We start from the raw sequence: 24,202 nt of genomic DNA on the forward strand, positions 1-24,202 counted from the left end.
AGCCCCAACCAAGACAAGGTTTCTTTTTGTTTTTGTAAGAATCAATAAAGAGTAAAAATAACTTTTATTTTATTTTATTTATTAAAATTTTTTTAAATGTTTTTTTTTTAATTTATTTTTGAGAGACAAAGAGAGACAGTGTGAGCAGGGGAGGGTCAGAGAGAGAGAGGGAGACACAGAATCTGAAGCAGGCTTCAGGCTCTGAGCTAGCTATCAGCACAGAGCCCGACATGGGGCTCAAACCTACGAACCTTGAGATCATGACCTGAGCTGAAGCCAGACACTCAACTGACTGAGCCACCCAGGCACCCCTAAAAATAACTTTTCAATGTTCAACTCACAGAGACAGCATTACAAAATCTATGTAAAAGAAAGTTCTATTTCAGGCTATGGGCATGAACATCAAGTCACTGCCATACTCTATTGGCAACTATGGAAACTTAGTTGAAATTGAACTGTTGGCTTGAGGGTGGCATCTTTGTACGATGCCTAGAAATGTGCTCTACTGAGCCATCAAGTACCATGCAGCATACAAAGGGAGAGTGGAAGTATATTAACAAGTGGATTCTTTGAAAGCTGGAGCCCTTCCTCACTAAGCATGACACTGTTGTCTATTTCTCTTCCTCTCCTTATGAACTGCTTCTAAGGTGGTTTGGGGAGAGGGCCTGGGGATTGCAGTGATCACTGGCTGGGGGTAGAGTTTTATGACTGGTTTATCTTCTCCTAGTAATCCATGGAGGGGATCTCTGGCCCTCAATTTTCTGCAGATTTCTTTAAAATGTGGAGTATTTGATGTCTCTGTCACCAGCTTTGTCTTTGTGCTACCATTTCTAAGATAACATATAAGTTCTCCATCAACATTTTGTTATATTCATATGTCCTACCCAGAAACTCTGAGGTTTCCTATAATTTCTATTAAGAATATTAGTATTGTACCTACAATTTCAGACCTGGTTGTTTCTCATGTTCCATTACTTCCTCTCATCACATATGATCCCTTCTTGGTGTTAAGTTTCCTCATGTCCAAACCAAACCCATATCTCATGTGAATAGGATCTATTTAGTTAGAAGAGGTGGAGGCATCAGTGAGGTGATCACGGGAATGTACTCTGGCCCAATATGAGAGGGAGAGTAGATTTACTTCATTTTGTGACCAGCCATCATTTGGATTTAAAAATTATCAAATGATATTGTATGTTATTTCTAATATCCATGCAAGGTACAAAAATAAAACAATAAAATAATATTGATGCAAATGGGAATTATGTAGAGCAATCTACATGGCTATGCTGAAGACCAGAGTTGAGCAGGCTAAGGAAAAGCCATCATGAGTGTGGACTATTTGGGACAGGGTTCTTAGGAGAGTTAAGGGTACTTATGATTCAGAGCTCAGAACAGGCCAGATAGTCTTGTCTTGTTTGGAGACAGGGGCAAGGGAGGCCTGGGGGAAGCAGTGGAACTGAGCAGAACCTAGCTGCAATGACGTGTGTTGAATTTTAAAACTGTAATAGTAATGAGTCTGTAATTACTATTAAAAATAAGATTATGGAGGTCACTTAATACTTCCACATTAATGCATATACCTTAAATTTATGGAAACCATTTTTACTGTCAATATGAAAGAATGTTTCTTAAGGTATAGTCTTGGATACAACCACATCAGAATCGCCTCGAGTGCTTGAAAAGAAAAAGCATAATTCTGGGCTCTCTCTCAGACTCTGGATCTGAATCTCTTAGGGTGGGCCGCAGGAATTGGCATTTAAAATAATCTCCCCAGGGAATTCCTATCCCCACCAAAGTGTGAGTATCACCTGTATAGAATAAACTGAAAGTCCATGTACCTTTATAATGAACATGACTTAGGGAGATGTTACTGTGGAATAGAAGTCCTGGCTTGTAGTGTTGCTGATAAATGTTTCTCCCCCCTATATCTAGAGTTGTCAAAAAGATATCCTTTGTCTGCTTTAGGCAGAGCCTCATGAGATAAAGTCTTCATGGGTTTGAGGCCTGGGCGTCAACTTTGCTTTTTATATGTTTGCCTATAGAGAACTTTATTTGTGCTAATAAACCTACAAGAGACTTACTGACAAACCAGAACACTGCCTTATTAATTTGTGGCAGAAGTTACACCTGACTCAAGAACCGGGGCCACATTGGTAGGCCCTTAGGAAAGGGCACATACATCAACAAGGAACTCAGTGAACAAAGAGTGCTCCATCCACTTTGTAACTGTCTGTGTGCTGGCCTCCTCCTCTCTGTAGACTGGCCTCACCCTGAACATCTTATTCCTGGTACCCACTTCATATACTGCTGGGCCGGCTGCAAAGTCAACACTTAACAGAGAGCTGTTGAATGAATGAATGATCCTAGACTAAGGGGATCAGGTGATGGTAAGGCGTATCTACAATGATTTTATCCAGTAGAGTGGATTGCTTTTCTACACACCAGGGATACTTCTGCCTCTTGGCAGAGTGCTCTCTGCTCTCTATCAGTCCTGTTCTCTGTCCTATCAGTGGAAACTGATAAATTCTTACTTCAGGGATCTCCCTCCCTCCTCCCTATGCAGATTCCTGATCCATGTTTTACATAGTTCTATCTCATATCATCAAGGCAAAATCCAAGTGAGTAGATAATCCTTCATTGGTTTGTTTAGTAAGTTACATGTCCATTTGCCTGATGTCAATCTTGACTACCTTATTAAATATGAGAAATAACTTAATTGAATTTAAATAAGAATTATTTTTAGGATGGCTTTTAAACTTTCTTATTTCAGAGAATAAAAAATTTCTGGCCTTGCTTTTCTATTCTGGAATATGTTTTATTTGCAGTTTTATATTCATTTGTAACAGATGGTCTTCAGTGCTTTTGATGAACAATTATTTATGCAGAAGTTCTTTCACAAGATTTACCAAAGTAGATGCCAGAGACTGTGTTATAGGAATTTTAAGGTAGAGCAAAAAAACAATGCATGGTCTCTATCAAATATATGGATGTGTATTTATATACATAGGTACAGGACAAGGGAAGAGAGATTTCAAGGAGAATGTTTATGAGATAGTAAGTAAATGAAGACTGAGAAACAGCCTTTGGATTTCACAACGTAAAGAACATTGGTACCCATAAGTGAGTATTGTTTCAGCAAAGCAATGGAGACAGGAGCCTAAATTAATGGGTCAAGAGGAAAGGTACAAAGCAAATATTGTTAACTCTAGAAATTTGCCTGAGAAATGAATATGAGATAAAGGTCTATATGGGTGTGAGGGAGGATTTTTTTTTAAATCAGAAAAACTTGAGGATGTTTAAATTTTTATGGAGGAAGATTCAAGAGAGCTAGAGAGAGACAGAAGTTGGACATACTGCAGAGAGAAGCCTTCCTTTATGTCAACATTCGCCAGTAGTCATTGCTTCCTGAAAATGTTCTGTTGTCTAAAACAGAAAAACTCTGAGAATAAGATTTTGAGAACTTTGAAGCAATAGCAGTAGCGACTGGGATCTTTCTGGAGCAGAAAAGTTAGCAAGGAGAAGGGAGGACAGCTCTGATCATTGAGAGACTGATTTAGAACTCAAGCCTCTATTGTTTGCAACTGCAGCAGAGCTTGTGATTATGCTGAGTAGGTCTGTGACTTCTACACACCAATTTCATGGAGTCTTTCATTCCCTGGGGTCTCTAGAACAGAGCTACTGTAAGTATCTGTGCTGGTTTCTGAAGCTTGACTTCCTCCATTGAAACCACAGGAAGAATGTTATTTGATTTATGAAAGGAGTTAGTCAGCCATTCACCTAATTTTGAAACAGTGACAGGAATAGGAGGTAAGAAGGGATACTGAAGCAGAACCGTACAACTTGCAAGTTCTTGAGATGCCCAAGAAAGCAGTTAGATAGTTAGAGTTATAATGCATTCAAACGAAGAAATCAGTTTTTGAGACAATACAAACTCATTAATGCAGACACAATTAAAGAAGTGGGTAGCTTTTAAAAAGTTTGAAGTATACAGTCTATGGAATGGTGTGTTAACTACTTGAACTCTTTTCTGGAATGAGAAAGGGTATAAAAAAGAAAAAGGATATGTTTCTTTTAAGTTGAAATTACTCCAACTGTTGATGCAAAGTATTAGCATTTCTATTTAGTAAACCAGTGTAACATATTTGTGTGATAATGGTATAAATATCCAATAATCTTACATTTTCTGTAGCATGGACACCTATGTATAAGTTAGCTAGGTCTACTGCTCAGGGTTTTACAAAACTGGAATTGAGGTGTTGGCCATCTGGAGTTTGGAATCTTCCTCCAAACTTCTTCCAGTTGGGGTTGTAGGACTGAAGTCCCCATTTTCTTTCTTTCTTAAAAAATTTTTTTTAATGTTTTATTATTTTTGAGAAATAGAGAGACAGTGTGAGCGGCGAGGGGCAGAGAGAGAGAGGGAGACACAGATTCTGAAGACAGGCTCCAGGCTCTGAGCTAGCTGTCAGCACAGAGCCTGATGCGGGGCTTGAACCCACGAACTGTGAGATCATGACCTGAGCCGAAGCTGGACACTCAATTGACTGAGCCACCCAGGCACCCCTGAAGTCCCCATTTTCTTGTTGGCTGTTATCTGGGGCCACTCTCAGCTCCCCAAGACTGCCTGCCATTTCTTGCCCTGTGACCTTCTCTACAGTATGGCAGTTTGCTCGCTAGGGGAACCTCAGGAGAGTTTCTGCTGCAGCTTTGCATCTCCTTGACTTCTTTTGTCTCTGACCCCTAAACCCTCTTTTTATTTTATTAAAAAAATTATTTATTTATTATTTTATTTTGAGAGAGACAGAGAGAGAGTGGGGGAGGGGCAGAGTGAGTGAGGGAGACACAGAATCTGAAGCAGGCTCCAGGCTCTGAGCTGTCAGCACAGCGCCTGAGGCGGAGATCGAATCCATGAACAGTGAGATCATGACCTGAGCCGAAGTCCGACACTTAACGACTGAACCACCCAGGTGCCCCTAAACCCTCTTTTTAAAGGGCACATCTGATGAGGCTAGACTCACCCACACCCAAGAGGAGGAGCACATGAGAGGGCCATCTCAGAAGTATGCCCAATACAAATGGTTCAAATGAATGGATGTTAATAAAGAGGCTGTGTATAGAAGTGTGGGCAGGGTACAGGGAGCAAAGGAGAGATGATGAAGCAGTCAGAGACTAGCAGCTGTAGGATGCCATTTCCAGAACCTGGTGAGAGTTTGGACTGTGGAGGAAAGCTATGGGCCTAGAATACGGCAGCAACTGGCAGAATCTTACACTGAGGCAGGAGGGGAACAGAGAAGAAATCCCCTGTCTCTCCTTCTGCCTCTGACCTGTGGATGGCTCCTATGGGGGCTAAGTTGAACCGGAAACCAAAGGCTCAGAGCCTGAGTGACACAGTTACAGGGAGGTCAGCTGTGCAGGACCCAGAGGGGCAGAGAAGGTCAGTGAATTGACCACTGAAGTGCTCAAGAAGTGGTCATTGCTATTATTAAGAGATCTCCTGTTTATGAACATATTTACAGATCTAGAAGTGTGAGGGGCTTGGCTTCTCTGTCAATATTCCAAGTGGTTCTGATAAGTGGGTGATGATATAAATGTGGGAGAAAGGAATTGGCCAATGTATTGTGAGTAGAACTTTAATAGTGAGCTACCTCTAGTACATTTCCTTGCAGGCAGGAGGTAATCGACATATAGCCGTAGCAACTGGCAATATAATAATGAGATTATAAACACTCATAATGAACAGGAACTTATTCTATAAATATGTACTAAAGGAGGAAAGCAGAATGTTGACTTGCATTGGTACTTTACAAACCCCACATACGTATGAAAAATAAAAAAAAGATTCAGTGAATTCTATTGATAAATTTTATGCTGCAGAAGGGTGTGAACTTGTTCAAAAGAGGGAGATGGGAGAGTGTGTTTACTTTTTGGATTTCACTGACCAAAATATATGATTGTGATTACTATATCCTTAAACAATAGCTGTTGTTCTGCCAGAGGGAGGATTAGTATATATTTTAAAGTTCTAGTTCCACAAAGTTTTATTATAGATGCTGCTGCTTTCACTATTGCAACTAAAACAGTTCATAAAAGACCTTAATCTTAACTTTGAGTGTTTCCGCTGGATAGCTGTGAGTCAGTGTGATTACTTTAGAGGTTATAATTATGATTCCAAAATTTGCTCAAAACAATACCACACTGACTGCTGACCCTGCAAATTTAATCATTTACATTGGACAGGACAGAGGGATACTCCAATTCTGGTTTTTGTGGGTAGCATCTCTTCCGATACATATTAGACATTGGGAATAGAAATTAGAAAACTTTTGTTATGGGGCTGCTTCTTATTCAGTATTTCCTGTGGTGTTTGATTATTCATTGGAAGTCAATTAACTTAGATTTTATCCAAATTAATAATGCAACCAGTGAAGTTAGAAATCAAGGAAATAACACACATTACACATTGCTTTCCAAATGTGGAAAGCCATTTAAGAACTTCCATGTTCCAGCACCCATAATGTTTACTTTTATGTTCACTTTGCATTGAATAAATTGCCTTAGTGTTCTAATTAGCATTTCCATCATATTTGCTAACACACTTTCACACTTATCTTTTGCAGTAGAAAACTACAGTCAAACATTCCCCTAATAAAATATTCTTCATCTGGATACTTTTTTTCTGATAAGTCTTAAGCAAGGACCTCAGAAGGAACACTGGTTAGGTATTCCGAAGACAGACTAGGAAGTCTAAAGCTTAGAGACAGTCTAATATTATACTGATCTCATTTTTAATATTGGTCCTGGAAAATTTTCCAATCTACTTTCTGCTTTGACTACATATATCCATTCATATATTTTAAATTGGCCCAGTGAATATAAAAATTCCTCTCTGAAATGTATGTAGAAGATAGGTTTGTACCAATGACAGCCATCTGGTATTGTTTGAGTACCAGTGGAAAGGTTGCTCTATTTTTATTAAAAAGAATTATTTTACTTCCTTAAATTTTATGAATAGTTCAAACTAATCCAAACCTTTCCTTTTCTCTTCAAATTTTCATTATTCTTGGATATCTAGTGTGAATAATAAGAATATAATTTTATTTCATGCTTAATGCTATTCTATTTCAAACTTTCCCTCAACTTAACTCTAGGTATTCTAGAAACAATGATCATACCTAGATAGAGTAGTCCAGCATTTTTATGGTACTATAACCCACCACTTCATAAGTCAAAAGGCTTATTTTAGCATATTTTTGAGGATAAAAACTTTAAAAGTGATCAATGTTACACTTTTGTTAACAACTTGATAGTAATCCAATATAAGAAACTTTGTGATTTTTAATTTGCTTTCCATTTCCTTCAATAGATTTTAAGTTCTCACTGGAAAAATCTTCATGAGAGTAGGTTAGACCATCTCCAGAAGGAAATACTTCATTTGTATCATTTGGGTAGTTCTCCTTTGTGATTGGGAAGGGAGAGCAATAGAAAGTAGTGTAATTTTGTCATCTTAGAAAAATTGTTTAACTTGCTGCTATTTTGGGAAATTTCTGGCCTACTTTGTGCCTGTAGTTTGGCTATTTAGCTATGTGGATGTCTTCTTCTGCATATTTCTTCCATAACAAAACGGGAGGGTTCAAAACTCTTCTGAAGGTGGGATTTATAATCCTCCTGTCCTGAAAGTCCACCCCACTATTTACAATATAACTTATCTTTGCACTCCGGTGAGAGAAATGTGGTCATGTCACAAAATGGAAGTTGTAATCTTTCAGAAATTGAAGGGAAACTGGGTAGCTGGATTATTGAAAATCCGTTTTTTTTTTTTTTTAGGCTGTTTAACTTCAACAGTAGTAATCTCTCTGTGGGCGTTAATAAATTGTAGTCAGCTAGGATTTAACACTGATATGTATTGTGCAGATTTAGATTCCCTTAATGTTTGCCTAACTTGTTCTCTGTACCGGAATTTCAGCATTCTGGATGTTATAAAAATCTGAACATTCTCATAAAGTACAAATGCAGATGGACTGTTTAGTAACTGTTATGACAAGTACTTGACAGTGAACTTTGATGTTTTCCTGTACTTCCAATATCTGGAGAAACAAGAAGCTTAATTGTTTTAGGACTAGCATTAGAAATGTGATATTTATGTTCTTGTAACTGTGAGGTTTGGGTAGACAATTGAATTGGATAGTCCCGTATTTATTCCATAAATTTGTCTAGTTTATTTTGATTAGTGAGCTGAAACTGTTTTATCTTTACGCCCTTGTTGTTTCTGGCATAAATTCTTGGTCAAGGTAACTCTCAAACTGCTAAATGAGTATTTCTCAGTGGAGTCTTGTAAGTTGGGGACAGTGCTCTTAAATCTTCAGCCATCCATTGAATTACTTGGCTGAGATAGGATCAAAGTAATTTTTTTACACCTAAAAAAAGTTAAGTTTTTATTTAAAAAAAAAAAGAGAGAGATTCAGTCCAGAGAGTATTTTCAGTCCCTGAAAGAGAAGGTCACTATGTATTTTTCATTCTTATAAATTATTAGCATTGAAGCATTTGGAACAATTCTAGAGAAGAAGAAATTCACATTTCTTACTATGAGAGATTATCACTCTTGCTAAAACATCCTCATGATTTATGTTTTTAATCAGTTTATTGTTATAATAGCTAATCCACCTATGATCTCTGAGAAGTAGGTTAAAATTATTAACCCTGTTTTACAGATTGGGGAATGGAGACACAGTGAGGTTAAATGGGGCAACAAGCATCCCATGGTGAGTCATGACACAAGGAGGATTAGTGTGATATTCATGTGTTTTGTTCAGTCCACAGTGTCTTTGATTTTACTTGTAATGAGTCACACTAGTGCCCCCTCAGCTCATATTTGGAATGGAAGCACTGACATTTGACTATCATTCTTTCTCTCCTCAATGATCCTTGTGAGCCATTGAAGATAAACCTCTGTGATTGTTGAAGGACTACAGCTTCTCTTAATCCTTTGTAGGATGTGCACATATTACACTTGTAACCAATTTTCATTTTCATATTAAAATTAAGGATCTCAGACAAGTCTGGAAATTAAATGAAATTTTAGCCCATAGGTATATTTTCATTGCTAGTCTTTTCTTCTCTATGCATCTGGAGACAATGAATCAACTAACCAACCAAGTAGTATTTATTGAGCATCTACAAACTAAAATTAATTTGTGCTGGATGATTTTTGGCTACAGATTTTCCCAGGTAGCTGTTGTGATATCTTTCTCTCAGGTAAGGTACTGAGTTATGCTTGAGGCAAATTCTGGGTGGTAGCCCAGCCTTCTTCTGTTGGGCCTAAGATGGGATCATGTTATAAACAGGCTCGGAGGGTTTTAAAGCCATTAGCTCTCATATCATAAAGCCAGCTGCTCTCCCCACCCCCCAGTTGGAAGTATGGCTTATCACTCACAAAATATGCTCCACTTGACCCTTCACATCTCAAGCTCCAGCCATCTGGGAGAAGAGCCTTGAGGATGCTGTGCTGTTTCCTCTCACTGCCAGCTTCTGTACGTGAGTCTCTTAATGGGGCCACCTTCCTGTTCTCCACCACTCTCTGTCCTTTGTCCCTGGCTTGCACCTTAACTCTTAACTCCTATTCAGTGTTTAAGTCTCAGTCTGCATGCTACCTCTTGAGGTGTTTTCCCATCTAGTCTAGATCAAGTCCCTTTGCTCCCTGAGCTCCAGTAGCAAACATGCTTTCTTGTTGGGGAAATTCACTATGCTTTACCTTGCGTGCTGCTGGATAGTAAATTCCACAGAAGCCAGGATCATGTTTTGCTATTTCCTACTGAGTGACAAATTCTTAGCACAGTCCTTGAGACATAGCAAGTGCCCAACATGTACTACTCGACTAGGGGGTTCGTTGATTGCCTCTAACCACAGAGGAGTGAAAAGGCTAGCAATTCATAAACACTTTGGTGACACTTCCAAAAAGAAAAAGGAATGAGAACCTATTCCCCACCCTAACAAAGAGGTTAAAGAAAACATAAAGAAATGAAGACAAAAGCAGAGATTGTGATTTTAATACCAAAGTAAAATTTATGCCAAATAATATTACATGAAGTAAAGCTACTTTTTAATGTTAAAAATTGGAATTCACAAGGGGCATAATTATGAATAATCACTGCATTACACATCAGAAATATGTCCATTTAGTGAAAAATTGTGACCCTGGTGTGGGGTGCAAACAGGGAACACCATCATAATAAAAGATATACATGATGAAAGATAAAACAAGTATGGAAATTCAAGCTATTTTTATTATGTATTATGAATTCATAATAGGTATTCTTGAACAATAATACAGATTATTTGATATGGAGCAAAGAAATAACAGAAGAATCACGTGAACCAGAAAAGCTGAGTTTGAGAATCCAGTTTCATCATAATCTATGTGTAACTAAAGAAAAGAAAGCTATATTTAGATTTATTCCAGTAAAAGGAAAACAATTTCTTCACATACCTAAGCACATAAACCAAAGGAATAAAAATGAGTTTGGTATCACATTTTTTTTTCTAGAACTCCTGAATATCATGTGACAATATTCATTTTGAAGACCAAAGTGTGGCATCAGAATTGTGTCTCTCCAACTTGGAGTTCAGGGATAAGGGAAGCCAGAAGATTTTCTCTGATATGCAATGTTTCAGAACATATAGTACTTTGGACAAATTCTAGTAGGAAAAACATTTTTATGCTCCTAAGGAAATTTTCATTTTCTATCTTATACTCACCTACAACCATAGTGGTTTTTCTTTTTACATTGATTGTAAGGATATTCAGAGACAAATATATTTGAGGCCCACTAATAAGACCTTAGTGATAAGGTAAAATCTGCTAGTTGTCCGTCATGTCTGTTTTCCCCTTCACTTCTTATGCAACGATAGAAGTTTTGGCTGAGTACATGACTGCATAGGTAAAGGTTATGTTTCCCAATCTTCCTTGCAACTAGGTGTGACCATGTGAGTACATTCTGGTCAATGAGACAGACTGAACTTGAGGTGTGCAACCGGTGTACAGGTGCATGAAGAGCCAGCCATCCTGACCCATGTGAATGCGGACGATGTGGGAAGGGCAGCAGAGCCACAAGGTAGACAAAGCAGCCCGGGTTTCTGAAGACTGGGTTGGGCAGACCCACCCACCTGTCTGGAATTTTATGTGGCAGGGAAATAACTTTCAGTCTCATAAATCCATTGCTATTTTATTCTCTGGCACATCAGCTGAATTTTAATTAATGATAAAAAGTATATATACAATGCATTTAAATATCTCAGGACTAGCTTCAACTTACATTTTCATTACTGTTTTTCTTTCTCTACTTTTAATATTTCATCTGTGTGTGTGTGTGTGTCTTTATATACTTGCTTAAATATTTTAAATAAATATGCTCACTACCCAGGTATCCTTCCTCATAAAGTTACATGAAGATAACCAAGAGGTGAGTCAAAATTTAGACTCAGATGTGGAGAGTTATGGATGTGGATAGGATCAATATTGAATATGGAAACAGAATAAGTAACAGTTGTAAATAGAGCCAGATTATCTTTTTCTTTAACCTCCCTTCTCCTTCTTGGGCATGGAACATATGAGGTTAAAGCAAGAGAAGAAGGAATAGTTAATACAGCTCAAGACTCCCTCTGTGCCTGGCCTTGTCATACAAAGAATAAAACACAGATGGCTGCAAAACATCTACTTGTAGGGAAGAGAGCAGTGCTCCCATAAAAGTCTTTCACTTTCAGAAACTCATGACCTTGAAGCCCAGTGTGGATGTCATTATCTTCAATTCCGAGAGACATCCATAAAGCAGCTTAAATTTTTGTGTGTGTAACATATCCCCTGTGAAAATAAACTAATCATATAAAACAAAGACCAGATTTTAAAATAAGATCCTGTACAGTGTAAATAAAAATTTAAGTTGTGCTTTATTTAATAATCCCAAACTGAATCTTTCCTTTTTCTTTATAAATAGTCTACTATCATATGGTTTTAGAAGCAATTAACCCCAAACCTCAAAATCCTTCTCTAGCAGTTGCTGCCAAAAAACTAGAACTCTATATCCCATATGCAAGAAAAATGTACAAATTATTGTCCACTTTGTCTGATACTAATTTTATGCCTTTACGTTCTTTGTTTGCATTTGCTTGATTTACCTTGCCTATCTGTTTATTTTAATTTAGTTCTAAGGAGATTGGCTTTGGCTTTTTATTTTGAGAAATGTTGGTTTTTTAATTGAATTGATGGCTTAACACTAATAGCCAACATCACATTTAATGGGAAAATATGAGTGACCTAAAATCAGAAATAAAAGAATATTCTAAAATCACCATTATTATTGACCATATTCTTGAGTTTTGGACTCACAATGGATTATAAAGTACAAATAAGAAATATAAATATTAATAAATAAAAGATTAAAATATCATCATATCCAGATGATATGAATTTTTGTTAAAAAATCCAAGAGAACCATTCAGAACTATTATGACTGGTATGTAAATCAGATCCAGAGGATATGAATTTTTGTTCAAAAAAAACCCTGAGAGGACCATTTGGAACTACTGTGACTGGTAAGTAAATCCAGTAAACTAGTTAGAGACAAGATAGGAGTATAATGTGAAGTTAATAGTTTTCATATAAACCAGTAATAGCTAATTGAAATATAATAGATAAAAAGTACAGTAAAATTTCCACGAAGAATAGCAATATCCATTATACCAAAAAAACTTTTTGAGCGCTTTCTGTGAACCGACACTGAGCTAGTAATGTCCCTGCCCTTGAGGGCTTAAATTCTAGTGGGCAAGATGAAAATGCAAACCTGCCATCACAATAGAATGTGTTCAGTGCTAGGATAGAGGTAACACGCAGAGTGAGGATACTCCAGCTGAATTCTAAAGGAAGTGTGAATTTGGTGAATTTTAAAAGGGAAACATTGTTCAGGTATTGAGAATGATGATGGGTGATAGTATCACGGTGTAAGAGGGAACCTCATGCATTCCATAAGGCAGTGTCTTAGGGTACAGGGTAGGGACTGGGTGTCTTGAAGCTGGTGAAGTACTGTATAGTCAGTTCACTAGAGGGTCTGTAGGCTGTGTTCGAGGCAACCAGAAGTCCCACCTGTGAATCCTTAGAATCTCCTCTCACCTTCTTTAGGCATTTTTAGGGTGGCCACCCGTCACTTGGATATTGTTAAAGGTGCTGTCATTCTCTCTGAAGGTATTTGGTGTGAGGCTGGTTGCAGAGTTGCTCCTGCTTGTTGACTCAGCATGTCTAACCAGGGAATGTACTAAATTACCTTCTGATTGACTCGGGTGCTGAGCGGGGGCGGGGCGGGGGAGTTCTATTGCTTCAGACTCCTTCTCAGAGATAGTTTCTGGTTCATAAGAGTCCAACAGTGAGCCTTGGACCCTGAAGTAAGATCTCAAGGGAGTAACCCATTGTGATGGATCTGAGATCACCCAAAGTCCACCAAAAACCTAGACGAGGACTTTACAGACCATGTGATCCCACTGGGTGAGTATCTGGGTCTGCCTGATGGCTGAAGTCTGGAGAAATGTATGTTTGGAAGATTTTTGGTTAGAGAGGTCCTATTCAGGTCTGACCCTGGGTTTTCACAAAGAATAGTGAGGTTCTGTTGAGAAACTGGTGCAGTTCCTTGCTTCTGCCAGTTGAAAATAATGAGTTCTGACTGGATAGGAAGATCATGATTTGATGTGCATCACTCCTCTGTGGTCAGATGTGCCACTGAGGCCTTGTGACTTGTAAGATTTGTAAGTTAAATTTCACAAGGGAGATTATCCATCTTACTTGGCATTGAATGAGCCACTTGATGATAATATTAACAATAGCAGGTAACATTTATAGAACACTTAGTATTATTCAGGGCCCCATTCTAAGTGCTTTTTTTGAATCTTCATACCCCTATGGTATAGATATTGATTATTATCCCCATTCTACCCAATAAGTGGACTTAGGCTAGGGAGACAGTGTCTTGCTCATGATTATATAGGTAATGCTTTGTGAGAGTGTTTCAAATCCGTGCTTGCCAGATTCCCAAATGCGTCCTCTTCATCAGAAAGCTCAAGTACTGCAAGGGGGAAGACTGGAATTTTGAGTGTGAGTGGTTGGTCGACTTGCCATTTTTTTTTACTGCAGACCAATACCAGTATGCAACTTGAACACAACTTCCTTGACTAGGAGCTTTTCCTCTACCAAAGAAATCTTGTTTTCGTCCACTTTTTGAGTGAAAAAAAAAAATGCATGTGAAGGCCTTGGGATAAGATAGAGCTGATGATTATTTTGGATACATTTATCTTTCTTCTAAATGGCTTATGTCAAGTGGTCTGGGATAGAAATGTGGAATGGGAGGTATTGATACAGATAAGCAAGGAATACAGATATGCCGAACGGGATCTAAGATGTAGACTAAGTGTGGCTGGAAAGGGTCAGAAAGGGGGGCTCATGGGAGAGCTCTCAGCTTGTCTCAGAACATGTGTTCCTGTGAGCAAATGTTCTTTCTGTGACATCCATGTCCATGTAGCCCTGCATGAATCTTGCCATTTTTATCAGGCAGAAGGAATCAAAGAATGTACTCATTCAAAAGAACCCCAGTGGTATCTGAAGCTCTAAAAACCCGTGAACAAAGTGTTGAACACTATAATCTTGGGTAGCAGTTGAACTTGGAAGCTAGGGAATGCAGTAAAGTAATATACTAGGTAAGAATCATGACTTTGTAGATCACTGAGTGGTTTGGCAATTTTACCCAGTGCACAGTTTTATTAGGTCACCTGTGTCTGTTGTAGATTTTGCCTTGTCATGACTAGAAGCCTGCTGATATCTTTATCAGGATGAGCCCCCAAATTTTGGAAGACTATTTTATGATATATCACTTCTTTATTTCAGGCACAATATTGTTTTGGACACAGTGTCTTGCTAGCTTTCAAATGTTTATCTTTTGAAAGAATAAGAAACAAAATTAAGTTTGGTTATTAGTAAGGGAAAGTGAAAGCCACTTTATTGTACTTGGCATTCATAAAAATGAAAGTATTGTGTTATTTAGGTTACTGCATCAATACTATTTATTTGGCTATTTTAAATGGAATTGTAAAATCATTTTGATATATATATTTTTTGGGGATAATACTTTAAATATACCACTTGATAAGGATAAGCTAGGGTTATCATGTCTTGTGTTTTTATAATCTGAAAACCATGTTTTCAGGTCTGCAGGCAGATATCCTGATGATAACAACCCAGGCTTTCTGAGCTATGACGAGAATACATATTGGCTAGAATACTTAGAAATGATGGTGGTTTAACTCCCACTATTAAGTTTAAGACGTCGTCCAGGGTTAGATCTCACTCCTAATGGTGGCAATATCTCACATTTACAAGGCACTTTCATCAGAAAGGGTCCCAGAGTGCCTTCTAAGCATATGTCTACAGGAATGGCTATTCTCTGGGATGCAGCCATTTCTTGGGAAATCAACAACAGCCATCCAGTCACAGCTGTGTGGTACCCACCAAGGACAAGGATGATGATAGCAGCCAATCAGACCTTAATTTTAAAGTAATATAATCTACTAACCCAATTTGACTGGCATACCAATATTAATGTCCTTCAAAAGGTTTCAGGAAGCCTGTGATGATTATGGAATCAGTGCTTGACTTTTATATGGCCCTTGACGGAATGCTATCCCTTAACGTCTTGCCAACTTAGTATTTTTATTGTCAGAAGTAATAGTTCTCTCTTCTGACTTAATAAAAAGAGATGTTATATGTCCCCTCTAGTGCCCATATGTTCTTTGGAAATTTCTAATTCCTATACTGCCTTTGTTTACTATGTTTGTGTGGGTTTCCTCATTAGGAAATAATTGACATGTCTGGGAAGGATACCAGAGAGATTTTTTAAATTCCTCCCAGATATCTGCGTTTGTAAAGGCAAATGCAAATTAAAAATAAGAGGCTTAATTCTGTTTATACTACAAGAAGAGACTCTTCTCTTTCCTAGAGGATTTGTTTTAGAAAACTTGTAGTTTTAAGTTCCTTCTCTGTCTCTTTGAAATGCATGTAAACCTTTTTAAAAGCTAGGGGCAACTGGGTGGCTCAGTTAGTTAAGTGGGTGACTTTGGCTCAGGCCATGATCTCATGGTTTGTGAGTTCGAGCCCCATTAGGCTTTGTACTGACAGTGTGGAGCCTGCTTGGAATTCTCTCTCTCTCTCTGCCCCTGCCCCTCCCCCCCATACTCTCAAAATAAATAAACTCTTTTTAAAAAGCCTTTTTAAAAGATAAATAAGTCTCTTATCAGTTTTATGACCCAAGACTGTCTTTCTCAAGGATTTGGGAATCAATTCTTGGAAATATAATCATCAATGAAGATAGCACCCCGTCTCCTAGTATCTATGGGAGGGTAGAGGCTCACTTCAGAGGGTGCCTGCCTCCAAAACTAACTCCTATCATAAAATATGAGAAATTTATTCTTCCTTTGGATAAAGCCTTCTAGCTAACACAAATGGTTACTTCAGTTACCAGGTGAAGTAGAATGAACTATGTGTGACAAATGGTGTTCTCAAGTCTTCTTGCTTGAAGACAAGTTATTGTCTGTTTTGATAACATGTATGCTGTATGCAGTTGGTTATTTAAAAAGGTGAGATTTCTCTTTGTTTTTGTAATCTTTTAGCAAATTATTAGCAATGCACATTTTTTATGGTTTAATGCTTATTTAGTAATAAAAATGTTTTTTTTCTTTTCTACTTTTGTGCAGAGGATTTTTTAGGTTGGCAGGAGATTTTGTTTTCAATTCTATTTCCCCAGCATCTTCCTTTGTGTTAGTGGCCATTGGGTGATTAGTAAATTTCTATTAAAATAGCCTAGGCATAGATGTTAGAACCACTTGGGTCACAGGAAATTAGAACAGCAAACCTGTGCTGAGGATTCCTGATGAGCTAGGCATGGTTCTATGTGCTTTACTATAATTTTCTTTGAATCCTCTGAGAAAGCCTGAGAGAGGTCAGTTTAATTTTCTTGAACATTTCAAAAGATTAAAAAGGTGACTAAACAATGATATATTAGTTATAATTATATTCAACTTAAATTTTATAATATACTGTGTAAGACTCATGTCAATACTTCCTAAATTTTGCTTCGGAGAGTCTTTGATTGAGCTTTTGACTTTTTCTCCAAGTCATCTGCCTCCAAGTCTTAACACCTGCTCAGAATTCTTCATTCTTGCCCCCTCTTATTATTGCTCTTCAGAGAAGACTGTGTAGATGGTGGGGAGTGGGGTAGGGAGGTAGGAACAGAAGCTACCTGCCCACAGGCTCTACCATTGTTTGATGGCAGTTCACTACATCATTAAACTAGAGTGAGCTGAAGGGCTGCCTAAGGGAGATATCTGTTGCTCTTATTCTATCAACATTTGGCCAGAGTAAGTATACCTCTTTTTATTGAATTCTTTTTCTTTTGCCGTATTAAGATTCTCACTTAAACTTATTTTTCAAAATTTTTTTAGTAACTTTCACATTCCCATTTTTTGTTAACTAGAATTAAATATAATAATCCACACAATACAGTCAGCACAGAGCTCACAGAAGGGGCTCCATAATTGTTAGCTATAATTAGGTATTATAGGCCAAACAATGGGGACCTGGTTGCAGGGAAGCAAAATGGAGAGGCATGCAGCGTAACTTTGAATGCTAGCTCTTATGTGAACTCAGGAAAATTCTATACCCCTTCTCTGAGTCTATCCTTCATTTTCTGGGTGAGAATAAGCTAGATGATATATTAAAATCTAAAACAGTTTTGAGGGAGACATCAAAAGGTAAAATGGAAGAGTGGAGGTCCTGGAGGGGTTTCTGAAGGCTCTTCTCCAGTACTTGGGATAAATCCCAGGTACAAAAGCCCAGGGAAGTACACGATTCAAGCTCCCTCCAGAGCGCACTTGACTGGCTCATGCATAGGGTCTCCCTAACCAGTGTCCAAGAGACTCTTAATACTGCACCTCAGCACTGGTCTGCAAATGAATTTCATCAGAAGGGTGCAAATGTCCAGTTCTAGATGAATAAGTTCTCGGGATCTAATGTGCAGTATGGTGACTGTAGTTAACTGTCCTGTACTGTGTACTTAAAAGATGCTAAGAGACCTTAAATGTTCTACACACACACACACACACACACACACACACACACACACACACACAGTAACTATGCGACATAATGGATTTGTTAATTGACTTGACTGTGCCAATCAATTCTCAGTATATAGGTATATCAAATTATTATACTGTATACCTTAATGATACACAATGTTATATGTTGAGTGTGTCTCAATAAAGCTGAGAAAAATACTATCCCGGGGGAGGTTGCCAAGCCAATGGAATCAGAATCAGTCATCAAGACTGGACCTTGGATATTTGCATTAGAAAACTGTCTTGGTGATTCTGATATACCTTGTAGCTGAAAAAAATCACTTATTTTTTTTTCAGTTGAAGAAGGTGACTAAGGTGAGCCAGGTCTCCATGTTGATCCCAGTCTGATTTCCTTCTGCTGTTCAGTATACCTTTTGTTACCAGAAATTGGCATTTGTATTTTAAAAATGTGAACTAATTCTAAAATTAGCTTAAGGTAACTTGACAAGTGTGCTGCTAAAAACTATAGGGGACTCCTTCTTACATCAAAAGTGATCTTATGTTTGGATTGTGCATTCCTGTCTGTTGGTCTGCAGATCTGAACATTGCTCATCTGGTGATATCTCCACTCAGCTTTGCACAAGGAGAGGGCTCCGTGGGCTCTTCTCCACGCCAGCCAGCTAGCCAACAGTTGGCCCTCCGCCAGGCTAGATCAGCACCCTGGAGGCCACCTCCGCCTTCACTGCTGTGTCATCATTCTCACCAGGCAAATCCCACCCTCTGGCTGGGGTCAGGTGTGGAACAGGAAACCGCATTTCTGAAATCTGCCCTTGCAAGTAGATTTGTCGCTCTGTGGTGGTAGCAGTAGCACGAGGCTAAACATTAAAAATGGAATTTTCTCGGTGAACTAAGCAGAGAATTTTTCATTTTCTCCATCATTTGCCTCCACGGCAGCAGTTTCTCACAGTCCTTCCTGAATTTTTAGCAGAAAAGATGGAGCCTGGGAAGCTGTACACTATTGATGCCAAGGTTAAAGACCTCAATACATTGAACAGAAGCCGAGAGGTTTCATTTTCCCAGGAGCAGCAGGAGCCAGTCGTGACCACACGGCCACACTTATTTGATGGCCATAGAGAGTCCGCCTACTTCCTGAGGTGACTTCCAGAGAGGGATGCCGGAGGAGACATTGGCATGGGCTTCGTGAGCTCCATCATGCTGAGAAAACATTATTCCACACTGGAAGTTCATTTCCAATGTCTGTTGTTTTGCTTGGGCTCATTCCTTTGCTCCAGCTTGGAGACAGAGGGACACAATTGGGGACAGGGATAATGATTACTATCCCCTTTTGGACTGCTGTATCGTGCCAGGGGCGGAGCCAAGAGTAAGATGATAGTACGGTTGTGATTCTGGCAGGGCCTGCCTCATGGGACTGTGTTCAAAGTGAAATGAGGTAAGGCGAGTGAGATGCTTAACACAGTCCCTGATACAAAGGAGGTGATTGACAGAAGTAAGTTATTACTGATTTTATTAGTGATGCTTTGGGAGGCAGCCAGTGTGGTCCAGGTCAAGGGCACAAGCTCTGACTCAGACTGCCCGGGCTTCCATGCTGCTCCATGAGTATGGGCAAGTGAACATCTCTGGGCCTCAGTTTCCTCATCTGCAAAATGGGAATGATAATATTGTCTACACCATGTGGATTAAATGGATTGAAATGTATTTAAAACAAGGCCTGACATATAATACAACATAAATTGTTGTGATCTTTAAAATGCTTTACAGGCTCTATCACCAATTCCCAGAAAAAAAGCAGGTGGGTATTATCTACATTTTATACGGGAGGTTAAAGTTTCTGAGTGCCAAAACTACAACTCAAACTATAACCCTCCTGCTTCCAAAGCCCATATTCTTCCCATAGCAGGGCTGTCATTCTAGCAAACAATCGATTTTTGAAATCCATTAGAGTCTTTTTTTTTCCTTTCATTCCACATTTGGTTTCTTTGACTTACCAGACTAAAAAATTAGTGTATTATCTTCATGAGAGAGGTTTTGTCCTTAATATCTCTACTGGCCTATCATTTGATCTATTCGAGGCTGAGTTTTTATTATTATTGTTGTAGTTATAATTAAAGTTTTACAATTTGGTTGTATTGGCCCCGGAAGACAAAACTTGAAATTTTTGCTGCTAAACAACCTTTTGAGGGGGCAGACTGAACATTTATAAGGTAAGTTTAGTGATATTTCCTTTTTATTTTCATAATTTACTTTTAGTTTTTATAAGCATATTTTATGACAATAGTACATTATTTAATGCTTTGTATTTCTTTTCTTTTTAAAAATTTTTTATGTTTATTTATTATTGAGACAGAAACAGAGCACAAGTGGGGTCAGAGAGAGAGGGAGACACAGAATCTGAAGCAGGCTTCAGGCTCTGAGCTGTCAGCACAGAGCCCAATGCGGGACTCAAACCCACAAACCTTGGGATCATGACCTGAGCCAAAGTCGGCCACTTAACCAACTGCCTCTACTGCCTTGTATTTCTATCTCAGAATTTTAGGACTAAGAGATAAGGTGCCCTTCTCTTGTCAGTTTCTACTCAATGGAGGGATTGGGGAGGAAGCATTTATGGCTTTGAGGACAAGTTAGGTTATAATAAACTCACATGGTAAGTTAGAAAAGTGGGAAGAGTAATTTGTTCATACACCAGGGGTTAGGGCGCCCTTGAAGTGCAGGTACCAACCTTGGTGAGGGCCAAATGAGCAAGCCCGTCCTCAGGGAAGCTGAGGGAGGTGAGGCTATGTGAGACAATACATTCACATTGGGGAGGATTAGCGTTGCCCAGAACTAAGTAGAATTACTCATTGGTTCCTCTTACCAGCACCAAACCAGGGCATCAGAAGTGAATTAAAATTTTTTTTAATGTTTTATTTATTTTTTAGACAGAGGATGAGTGGGGGAGGGGCAGAGAGAGAGGGAAAACAGAATCCCAAGCAGGCTTCAGGCTCTGAGCTGTCAGCAGAGTCTGACGTGGCACTTGAATCCACAGACTGTGAGATCATGACCTGAGCTGAACTTGGACATTTAACGAACTGAGCCACCCAGGTGCTTCAGAAGTGAATTGTTTTTTCTCATCATGTTAGGGTCAAGAGGTGGCTTTGGCTGTTAACTTCCTCTAGAATATCCCATTCTTTAAAATGAATAATGTTTCTTAATTCTTAGATAAAGTCTAGGCAAACACGATTTAAGGTCTCTTACCTCCTTCCCAACCAATCATTCTCCTCCCTATGTCCACTAAGGGAATTGCCGAGCTGCCTCTGTTTCTCACTGTCCGAGCACCTCTGTAGGAATCCACCTTGCAGAATGGATCTAACTTTGGCCTCTTGTTTAAGACCTATAATCTGATCTCTTACAGTTTTATCTTAGTATGTAGTTTGTAAGCTAAATTTTTCCCAGTTACTGGGGAACAAGTATGTGTGGATGAATTTGTAGCTGATGTTTGAAACATTGTTGCTTTATTACAAAGCCTCTGGGTTTCTCTGCTTTTGTCAGCTCCTGGGTGAGCCCTGGTGGGATACAGTTATGTTAATAGAATGAGCTGTTCTGACTGTGCTATAGAGCAAAGTAAATTTCAGTGATAGATCAATTAAAAGATGTATTGATTGATTGTAAATTTTACTTTAGTCTTTTCCCCCTCATATTAGGAATTTGTATAGATTCTAAAATATATGGGTTATCAAAATTTTACCTTCTACTTTCCAAATATTTTTATTCCCATCCCCCTGTCACCCCTGTCCTAGGTTATATTTGGTTTTCTTACTTAAAATTCACGCATAGGCTATTTTACTTGCAGAATTAGAGACAAGATGTCCATGTATTCTTCTATCTCTACTGCCAATCTTTTTTGAGATTGAAATTCAGCCTCACTTATCACTTATAAAGGCACTTTGAACAAAACACATGTATAGTATAAATGCCAACAATGTGTTACTTTGCTACCGCTGTAATGGAGCTATTATAAATGGTTCTATCTATCTATCTACCTACCTACCTACCTATCTACCTACCTACCTACCTATCATCTAATCTGTGATCTATCTAACCAGGCTGAAAAATACAGCAAAAAATTTATAAGAAGTCATCTATTTTCTTCCTCAGAATTCTTTCTTCCCATAAATAAAGTCTTATAAGAGGTTGATACAGCTTGGAGCAAGTGAAACATCAGTGAAGGATGCTATATTAACGAATGGAGGGACAAAGAAAATGAGGTGTCTGAATGAGGAATAAATTGGTTCTTTCTGGTGATGCATAAATTCTATCAGGCCATTTGGATGCAGTTTAATAAATTTTGTTTCACTGCATGGAATGATTTCCCACTAGCTGGAAAGAGCAGTGGTATCTCTGGGAAGAAAGAAAGAGCCATAAGAGTGAATTACAAAATGTGCAGCCAAATTAACCAACCAAATCTTAGTTGGTAAGGCTAAAATATTTTACGTTTATTTATTTTTGAGAGAGAGTGAGCAGGGGAGGGGCAGAGACAGGGAGACACAGAATCCAAAGCAGGCTCTAGGCTTTGAGCTGTCCGCACAGAGCCTGATCGAGGCTTGAACATATGAACCATAAGATCATGACCTGGGCTGAAGTCAGGTGCTTCACTGACTGAGCCACCCAGATGGCAAGATTTTTGGTATTGATGGTGAAATCTGGTGCAGAACTGGTATGACTAAACTGGTTTGGCATCTCTACCACCTGAAGTCCTGTTATACCAGATTTGGCTATTGTATTAGTTTTTTATTGTTGTGTAAAAAATTTAGTGGCTTAAAACAGCACACAATTATCGTTTCAGTTTCTGTGGGTTGGGAGTCCAGGCAAGACTTAACAGGATCCTCAGAAACAATACAGTCAAGGTGCTGGCTGGGCAGTGGTCAGCTTCCAAGCTCACTGGGGTTATTGACAAATATCATCTCCTTGTAACTGGAAGACTTAGAGCCCAGACATCTTGCTGGCTACTGTTCGAAAGCTGACCATGATCCTAGAAGTTGCCAGCAGGTCTTACCACACATTCCTCTTTTTTTTTTCTATGTTTTTTATTTATTTTTGAGAGACAGAGACAGCGGGAGCAGGGGAGGGTCAGAGAGAGGAGACACAGAGTCTGAAGCAGGCTCCAGGCTCCGAGCTAGCTGTCAGCACAGAGCCCAACGTGGGACTCGAACCCAGGACCGTGAGATCACGACTTGAGCTGAACTGACTGAGCCACCCAGGTGCCCCATACATTCCTCTTTATAGGGCTTCTTACCACACGCCAGTTTGCATCTCTTCAGAGCAAGAGTGGAAGAAAGCATGTCTGTAGAGCAAGTCCTTTAGCAAGATGCAGCTTCACATAATGTAATCCCAGGAGCGGTATCCCATCCCCTCTGCCACGGTCTGTTAATTGGAAGCAAGTCACGGGAGGGGATCACATCAGCACAAGCAAATCATGAGGCAGGAGCCTGGGGCTTTCATAGAGTCTGTTTGCCACATTAGTCAGGACACTTGAGTCAAACAGAGAAATGGAAATCACCCCCATATAGGGGATTAAAGTGTCTCCAAGATAGTGATCTGACTTTACGTCCCCTAGGTAGATTTTTAGTGAGCCCTCTTTGGATGGTGGAGCAGGCAGGCATTTACTCTTCAGCCTTTTTGTGGAAAATCAGACTTTGTCCATTGCTGTGTTTGTCTTTAGAGATTTTGTTTGGTGAGAGGGTTGTAATGAACTAAGAACGGCCATAGATTGCTTCCATCTATTTGAGATTTTTCTTAGAGGAAGGAGAATAGGTCTTTTCTTAATGCTCTATCAAAGTGACTGTGGTATTCGCTGCATGCAGTGTAATTGGTACTCAGTTACTGAGAACTGATGTACAGTGATTTCCTCGGATGTATCTCCTGCCACACCAGCTAAGGTCTTTTGTAAAGCCTACTATATTTTGTATTCTCTTTAAAAAGAGGTAATTAGTTGCAATCAAACGTACTAAATTCATTGACCCCGGGAACAAGGAGGCTTTTACTGAAAGCTGTTTAGCACCGGTGT

The sequence above is a fragment of the Suricata suricatta genome, chromosome 9 (assembly GCF_006229205.1).
Source record: "Suricata suricatta isolate VVHF042 chromosome 9, meerkat_22Aug2017_6uvM2_HiC, whole genome shotgun sequence".
NCBI classification, from domain to species: Eukaryota; Metazoa; Chordata; class Mammalia; order Carnivora; family Herpestidae; genus Suricata; species Suricata suricatta.